This window comes from Macaca thibetana, chromosome 7, assembly GCF_024542745.1.
Source record: "Macaca thibetana thibetana isolate TM-01 chromosome 7, ASM2454274v1, whole genome shotgun sequence".
Lineage (NCBI taxonomy): Eukaryota > Metazoa > Chordata > Mammalia > Primates > Cercopithecidae > Macaca > Macaca thibetana.
The window spans coordinates 1,763,075-1,770,829 of record NC_065584.1 but is presented as its reverse complement, the minus strand read 5'-3'; the positions used below and the strand labels follow the sequence as shown (position 1 = coordinate 1,770,829).

Sequence of the window (7,755 nt, the reverse complement as noted above, 5' to 3'; positions counted from 1 at the left end):
CTGGGCACGGTGGGCTTGGGGGTGTGAACTCTGCAGAGAGAAGATTGGGAGTTACTGGGATGTGGGAGGCGAGAAGGTGTCTGAGCTGAGGGAGTGGAGTTTGGCCTTTGGGGTGGGCTTAGGTCAGGAGCAGGGTCCTCCCAGATATGGCTCTTGACAGGTCTGAGCCCAGCACCTGCCCCTGTGTGTGCAGGGCCTGGGGTAGGGGCATCCAGCCTGTGCCTGCTCAGAGTCTGGTGGAAAAAGCCAGAAGACTGGCTCCCTGAGCATGAGTGGGGTGGGCAGAGGCCTCTGGGTGAGGAGACAGATGGGGCCTGCCCTGCTGCCCTGGGCTGGGGCTGCACAGCCAGGGTTTGTCCAGGCAGGAGGGCTGAGCATGGCTTCCAGCAGACACCCCCCCTCCCTCACTGGCCTCTCACCAACTCTCTTGTCCACCTTGGTGTTGCTGGGCTCATGAACGACGTTGCAGACGTAGGTCTGGGTGCCCAAGCTGCTGGAGGGCACGGTCACCACGCTGCTGAGGGAGTAGAGCCCTGAGGACTGTAGGACAGCCGGGAAGGTGTGCACGCCGCTGGTCAGGGCGCCTGAGTTCCACGACACGGTCACGGGTTCGGGGAAGTAGTCCTTGACCAGGCAGCCCAGGGCCGCTGTGCTCTGGGAGGTGCTCCTGGAGCAGGACGCCAGGGGGAAGACCGATGGGCCCTTGGTGGAGGCTGCAAGAGACGTGGCGCCATGTGACTGCGGTGTGGGACAGAGCTGGGCCCAGGGCGCAGAGGCCCCTCCGTTCTTGTCTCTCAGCGAGGGTCCAGTGTCTGGGCTCACGGGCATTGGGTGTGCACCTGGCTGGTGCCACCTGCCTCACCTTGGCCCCCTCCCTGCCCCAAAGGCAAGGTCAGGCCCAGCCTGCCCCAGAAGGCTTGCAGGAGTGGCGGCCCTGCGGTGCCCTTCTGCAGGCACCCCTGCAGCCTAGGAGGCGGGGCTGGGCAGCCGGGTTAGTGCTCTGTGTCTGCAGGGAGTCAGCACAGCCCAGGGCCTCTAGCTTGGCCTAGGCTTTGGCCATCGGTGCCACCTCAGGAACGGCTCATGCCCGTCGGCCCCACTCCAGCCTTTTATGGGTGCCTGGCTTGACCAGTGGCCACTGTTCTCAGATGGCTTCTCGTGGGTCCCCCGAGGCCCCTGAAGCCCCTGACCCTGCCGCCCCAGCGTGGCCCTCCTCTAGTGAGTGGGCCTGACTTGCCCAGGGCCCTGGTCATAGCCTGCCCTCTGCCCTCCAGGGCCCTGTTTTTCTGTGCAGCAGAGGGGCCAGACACTGCATAGGGTCGGCACCCTCAGCCCCAGGGCCCCGGAACCTCCTGCCTTGGAATAGCCCCCGGGAGCCCCTCCTCAGCGTCTCCCCCCTTTCCCCTTAGCCCCAGTGTGCACCAGCCCAGGTCAGGGCCCTGAGTGCATCGATGCCCCCTGCCTCCCCAGTGTCCTCCATTACTTCCGGAGGCTGAGTCACCACAGCCTCACCCTCCCAGCCCTGGCCTGGCCTTCTCGGCCACCAGCCCACCTCCTCCTCCTCCAGAGCTTCACCCGGCAAGGTCCCTGCTGGGCTCAGCCCAGTCCCCCCCGCACAGGTAGGAGCCTTGCACCTGCCCTTGGCCCTCCCCACCCTGCATGGCGCCAGGACCCTCAGGCCACAGGGAGGCCCCATGTCTCTGCCGCTGGCCCAGTGGCCCTGGAGTCCCACGGCAGGTCAGGTGTGCCCTGACCTCTGAGGAAGCTAAGTGCCCTGCCCCCAGCCAGCCCATCCCCTCTGCTCAGCTCCAGGGCCCTGCTCACTACCCCTTCCCCTACCTGCACCACAGGCTCTGGCCGACTCGGCCCAGGCTGTGAACGGGACCCTCTGGCTCCCCTGTGCTGGTGCACTGCCCTGCACCACCTCCACTCAGCTTCATTATGCTGGTGGCCCTGGCTCCTGGCAGCCTATCTTGTTCCTTCTGGAGCGCCAGCCTCAGAGGCCTTCCTGCCCAGGGTCCACTGGGGCCAGCCCTGGTCTCAGCACACGTTCCCCCTGCATCCAGACCTGCCCCTGCCTGTGAGCTGAGCCCTGAGCCCTGGAATGCCTTCCCTTCTCCATCCTAGCTCACCCAGGTGCTCAGTGGGATGGGCTCACACCCGCTTCCCTGCACCAGGAGGCTGCACTGTGCTTTCACCAGCCCTCAGCTGTCGGCTGCCAGCAACTGCCCAGCCCCTGCCAAAGTGTAGGAACTGAGTGCTGCCTCCCACCGGCCTGCTCACCTGTGGCTGCTGTGTCCTGAGCTGTAGTGCCTGTTCCCTGCTTGTTCTGCCTCCCACCGCCCTGCTCACCTGCAGCGGGTCTGCCCTTGTCCCCAGAGCTCCAGGAACTGCCGCCTGGTCCTCCTGCCCCCACCTGCCCCTGTTCAGCTGCATCTGCTCTGCCCTGGTCCTCTGAGCTCCAGTGCCTGCCGCTTGCTTCTCCTGCTTCCCACCAGCCCCTGCTCATGTGCGTGTGATCTGCCTTGGCTCTCTGAGCTCCAGGGGCTGCCCACCTGCTCCCTCTGCTTCTCACCGGCCCTGCTCACCTGCAGCTGCTCTGTCCTGGCTCCCTGAGGGTGAGCCTCAGTTCTGCTCACCTGATGCTCTCCCCTTGTCCCCTGAGCTCCAGGAGCTAACCCCTACTTGTTCTACCTCCCACCAGGACCTGCTCACCTGCGGCTGCTCTGCCTGGTCCCCTGAGTTCCGGGGCCTTCCCCCTGCTCATCCTGCCCGCCACTGGCCCCTGTTCACCTTCAGATGCCCTCCCCTGCTCCCCTGAGCTCCAGAAGCTGTCCCCTGCTCCTCCTGTCTCCCACCTGCCCTGCTCACCTGAGGCTGCTCTGCCCTGGCTCCCTGAGCTCTAGGAGCTGCCTCCTGCTTGTCCTGCCTCCCACCTGCTCTGCTCACCTGAGGCTGCTCTGTCCTGATTCCCTGAGCTCCAGGGGCTGCCCCCTGCTCATCTTGCCTCTCACCAGCCCTTGCTCACCTAGCAGCTGCTGTGCCCTGCTCACCTGAGCTCCAGGGGCTGCCCCTGCTTGCCCATCTCCCACTGAACCCTTCTCATCTGTGACTGCTCTGCCCTGGTTCCCTGAGCTCCAGGGGCTGCCCCCTGCGCGTCCTGCCTCCCACCTGCCCCTCCTCAACTGCAGCTGCTCTGCCCTGGTCCCCTGAGCTCCAAGAGCTGCCCCCTACTTGTCCTGCCTCCCACCAGCCCCTGTTTACCTTCAGATGCCCTCCCCTGGTCCCCTGAGCTCCAGGTGCTGCCTCCTGCTCCTCCTGCCTCCCACCAGCCCCTGCTCACCTGCGGCTGCTCTGCCCTGGTTCCCTAATCTCCAGGAGCCGCTCCCTGCTTGCCCATCTCCCACTGAACCCTTCTCATCTGCGACTGCTCTGCCCTGGCTCTATGAGCTCCAGGGGCTTCCCCCTGCACATCCTGTCCCCCTACCGGCCCCTGTTCACCTTCAGATGCTCTGTCCTGGTCTCCTGAGCTCCAGAAGCTGCCTCCTGCTCCTCCTGCCCCCACCTGCCCTGTGCACCTGCGGCTGCTCGACCAACTGTTCAGTGGGATGGGCTCACACCCACTTCCCTGCACCAGGAGGCTGCACTGTGCTTTCACCAGCCCTCAGCTGTCAGCTGCCAGCAACTGCCTAGATCCTGCCAAAGTGTAGGGGCTGAGTGCTGCCTCCCACCGGCCTGCTCACCTGTGGCGGCTGTACCCTGAGCTCTAGTGTCTGTCCCCTGCTGGTCCTGCCTCCCACCGGCCCTACGCATCTGCAGCGGGTCTACCCTGGTCCCCAGAGCTCCAGGAGCTGCCGCCTGCTCCTCCTGCCCCCGACCTGCACCTGTTCACCTGCGGCTGCTCTGCCCTGGTCCTCTGAGCTCCAGTGCCTGTCCCTTGCTCCTCCTGCCCCTGCTCACGTGCGGGTGATCTGCCTTGGCTCTCTGAGCTCCAGGGGCTACCCACCTCCTCCTCCTGCTTCCCACCGGCCCTGCTCACCTGCAGCTGCTCTGTCCTGGCTTCCTGAGGGTGAGCCTCAGTCCTGCTCACCTTCCGATGCTCTTGCCTTGTCCCCTGAGCTCCTGGGGCTGCCCCCTGCTCATTCTGCCTCCTACCTACCCCTCCTCACCTGAGGCTGCTGTGCCCTGGTGCTCTGAGCTCCAGGGGCTGCCCCCTGCTCTTCCTGCCTCCCACCAGACCCTGCTCACCTGCAGATGATCTGTCCTGGTCCCCTGAGCTCCAGGGGCTGCCCCCTGCTCGTCCTGCCTCCCACTGGCCCTGTTCACCTTCGGATGCTCTCCCCTGGTCCCCTGAGCTCCAGGAGATGGCCCTGTTCCTCCTGTCTCCCACCTGCCCTGCCCACCTGAGGCTGCTGTGCCCTGGTCCCCTGAGCTCTAGGGGCTGCCCCCTCCTTGTCTTACCTCCCACTTGGCCCTCCTCACCTGCGGCTGCCCTCCACTGGTCCCCTGAGCTCTAGAAGATGCCCCTTGCTCCTCCTGTCTCCCACCTGCCCTGCTCACCTGAGGCTACTCTGCCCCGGCTCCCTGAGCTCCTGGAGCTGACCCCTGCGTGTCCTGCCTCCCACCAGCCCCTGTTCACCTGAGGCTGCTCTGCCCTGGTTCTCTGAGCTCCAGAGGCTGCTGCCTGCTTGCCCATCTCCCACTGAGCCCTTCTCACCTGCGACGGCTCTGCCCTGGCTCTATGAGCTCCAGGGGCTTCCCCCTGCTCATCCTGTCCCCCCCACCGGCCCCTGTCATCTTCGGCTGCTCGGTCCTGGTCCCCTGGGCTCCAGGAGCTGCCCCCAGCTCCTCCTGCCCCCACCAGCCCCTGCTCACCTGCGGCTGCTCGGTCCTGGTCCCCTGAGCTCCGATGCCTGCCCCCTGCTCATTCTACCCTCCCTCAACCCGGGGCAGCAACGTCACTCAGGCCACTGTTGCCCCCTGACTGTCCTGGCACCCTGTGTCCAGGTTTGGGCTCTTTTTTCTGGCCTCATTTTTGTTTTTGCGGCATTTGGCTTGTTCCCTACGCTGTGGAGCACCCCTGTGTCCAGTCAGGTCTCCCCAGCAGAGCCCCTTGCTCTTTCCCATGTCCCCCTCCTGGATGAGCTCCTGGATCCTCCCATCCCGGCACTGCTCCTGCTCTGGAAGCCTCTCCTGAACCCCAGCTCCTCAGTGGCCTCTGCTCTGCTGGGTCAGCTCCCGGAACCCACAGAGCCTCAGCCCCTTTCCTCGCCCCAGGCCTGCTGTGCTCTGGGCCTTTCTGGGCCTCCCTGGGCTCTTCCCTCCTCGCGCCCATGCACTCAGCACAGCTCTCCGCTCCTCTCCGCTGCTGACCACAGCCCTGCTCCCCGCCAGCAGGTGCCCCAGCCCCGTCAGCTGGCTCTGAGCCCAGCCCCTGTCCATCCCCTGTCCCTGCCTCTGCCTCTGGGATCCTTCACTTCCACCCTCCCGTCCTGCTGCCACATCACCCTCCCTGCTCTGCTCCCGGCTCACCTGCTGTCCTTGGTCCTGGCTGAGAAGAGGGCCCCACAGCCAGCACTGCTGACCCTGCCCTGGGCTCCGGTGCTGCTGCCGGCCTGGACAACCCCTCCCTGGGGCCTCTCCTCCTCCCTCGCTCTGCTGCCTCCTCAGCTCAAGTCGGTCCTGGCCATCCTAGCATCACCCCACGGCCGGCTCTGCCGCATCCCGTCATGTTCCTCGTGATCCCAGCCCGGTGGTCCTGAGGCCTCCGTCAGCCTCTAGTGTGTCCTTCCCTGTTGGCTGGGAAGCACCTGCCCGCGGGCCCCATCGTCTGGCACTGGGTGGGCATTGGTGCCTGAAGCCTGCCCACCTCCCCCATGCTGGCTCCACTTGGGCCTCCATGTGGGGCCGGCCTCGCCCCAGCGTCTCCCCAACCTCTTGCAGCCTGTTCGGCAGCTCAGGTCCAGGAGACCCACGGCTGCACCCAGGCTCTGTCCTTCTCCTCCCAAGCCTGTGCTCCTGCCCTGTGCTGACCCCACTCATCGAGGTGGGGGTCCCAGCCCTTCCTGCTCTGTCGTGGTTCATGTGGGCGGCCCCGCCCCCACTGTCAGCTGCTATTTGTCTTCCTAGGAAAACACAGCTCAAGTCCCAGGTCCCCAGAGGTGGGAACTCCACCCCTGCACCCTGCAAAGACTAAGAACAGGATTGAAACCGGGGGCACCGCTTACTTCCTGAAGTTCCCTTTTCTTCTGGTGGTTTGTGTGTCAGAGGGTGAGGGGGAGTCCAGACACAGCTGAGGCTGCCTCCTGGGTGTGTGGGGATGGGGGTGGTGGGTGCCCCCATACTCACGGGAGAAGGTGGGGAGCCTGGACCTTGTGCGCTGCTCTTTTCTCTGTCCCTGATTCCCTGGGGCTGGACTGAGACTGGCAAGGATCATGCCCATTCCACCCATGGTCTCAGCCTCTCAATACCTGGGCCTGTCACCTGAGCCTTCTGGCCCCCACTGGGCCCTGGTGGCTGCTTTTGCCTGGGCGTCTCTCCAGGTGGCCCTCACTCATGGTGCAGGGAGGGGAGTGTCAGCCCATCCCGCTGAGCAGCTGGCAAGGGCGAGCTGGGACGGAGAAGGGAAGGCGCTCCAGGGCTCAGGGCCAAGCTCACAGGCAGGGGTAGGTCGGGCTGCAGGGGGAACGTGTGCTTGAGGCCGGGAGGGTCCCAGGGCTGGTTCGAGTGGACCCTGGGCAGGAAGGCCCCTAAGGCTGGCGCTCCAGAAGGAACAAGATGGACTGCCAGGAACCAGGGCCACCAGCTCTGCTCCTGGGGACTGAGGGACATGGGACAGGTGGATGAACACACTGAAGCTGAGTGGAGGTGGTGCAGGGCAGTGTACCAGCAGAGGGGAGTCAGAGCGGCCTCTTCAGGGCCTGGGCAGAGTCGGCCAGAGTCTGTGGTGCAGGTGACGGGATGGGGTCGGGGCAGGGCCCTGGGACTGAGCAGAGGGGATGGCCTGGCTAGGGGCAGGGCACTCAGCTTCCTGAGAGGCCAGGGGCACACCTGAGTTGCAGTGGGACTCCAGGGCCACTGGGCCAGCAGTAGAGTGAGAAATGGGGTCTCCCTGGGGCCTGCGGGTGCTGGTATCATGCAAAGTGGGGAGGGCCAAGGGCAGGTGCAAGGGTCCCATCTGTGCTGGGGGAGCCTGGACTGAGTTCAGCAGGGACCTTGCCAGGCAGAAGCTCTGGAGAGAGGGAGGAGCTGGGCAAGGGTTGACTTGGAGGTGGGAGGTAGCAGGGGACGGGTTGAAGCCAGAGGGAGTGGGAAGACCAAAAGCCTGAGGAGGTGTAGCACAGGAAGTGTCCAGAATGGAACAGGAAGCATCCAGAATGAAACAGGAAGCATCCAGCATGGAACAGGAAGCATCCAGCATGGAACAGGAAGCATCCAGCATGGAACAGGAAGCATCTAGAATGGAACGGGAAGCATCTAGAATGGAACAGGAAGCATCCAGCATGGAACAGGAAGCATCTAGAATGGAACAGGAAGCATCTAGAATGGACACTTGCGAGGGGAAATCATGTCCCCCCAACTAAGTGTGCTCTCCACAAGGACCCGGCTCACTCCTGTGACCCTGCTGGATCCCTGAGCTGGCACCAGCCCTGCCCTCAGAGAGAATGTCTAGGAGGCAGGTGGAGGTGCACGTGTGGGTCCCTGGGGAAATCCATCCTCCGGCCGTGGGCTCCCAGTTGGCTCCTAGCCTCCGGC

General features: G+C 64.9%; 1 gene segment (V, D, J or C); it reads right to left on the bottom strand.

Moving 5' to 3' along the window:
* Window positions 1-7,755, bottom strand: part of LOC126958570 (immunoglobulin heavy constant gamma 2-like) — a 186,921-nt gene that overhangs the window by 2,469 nt on the left and 176,697 nt on the right.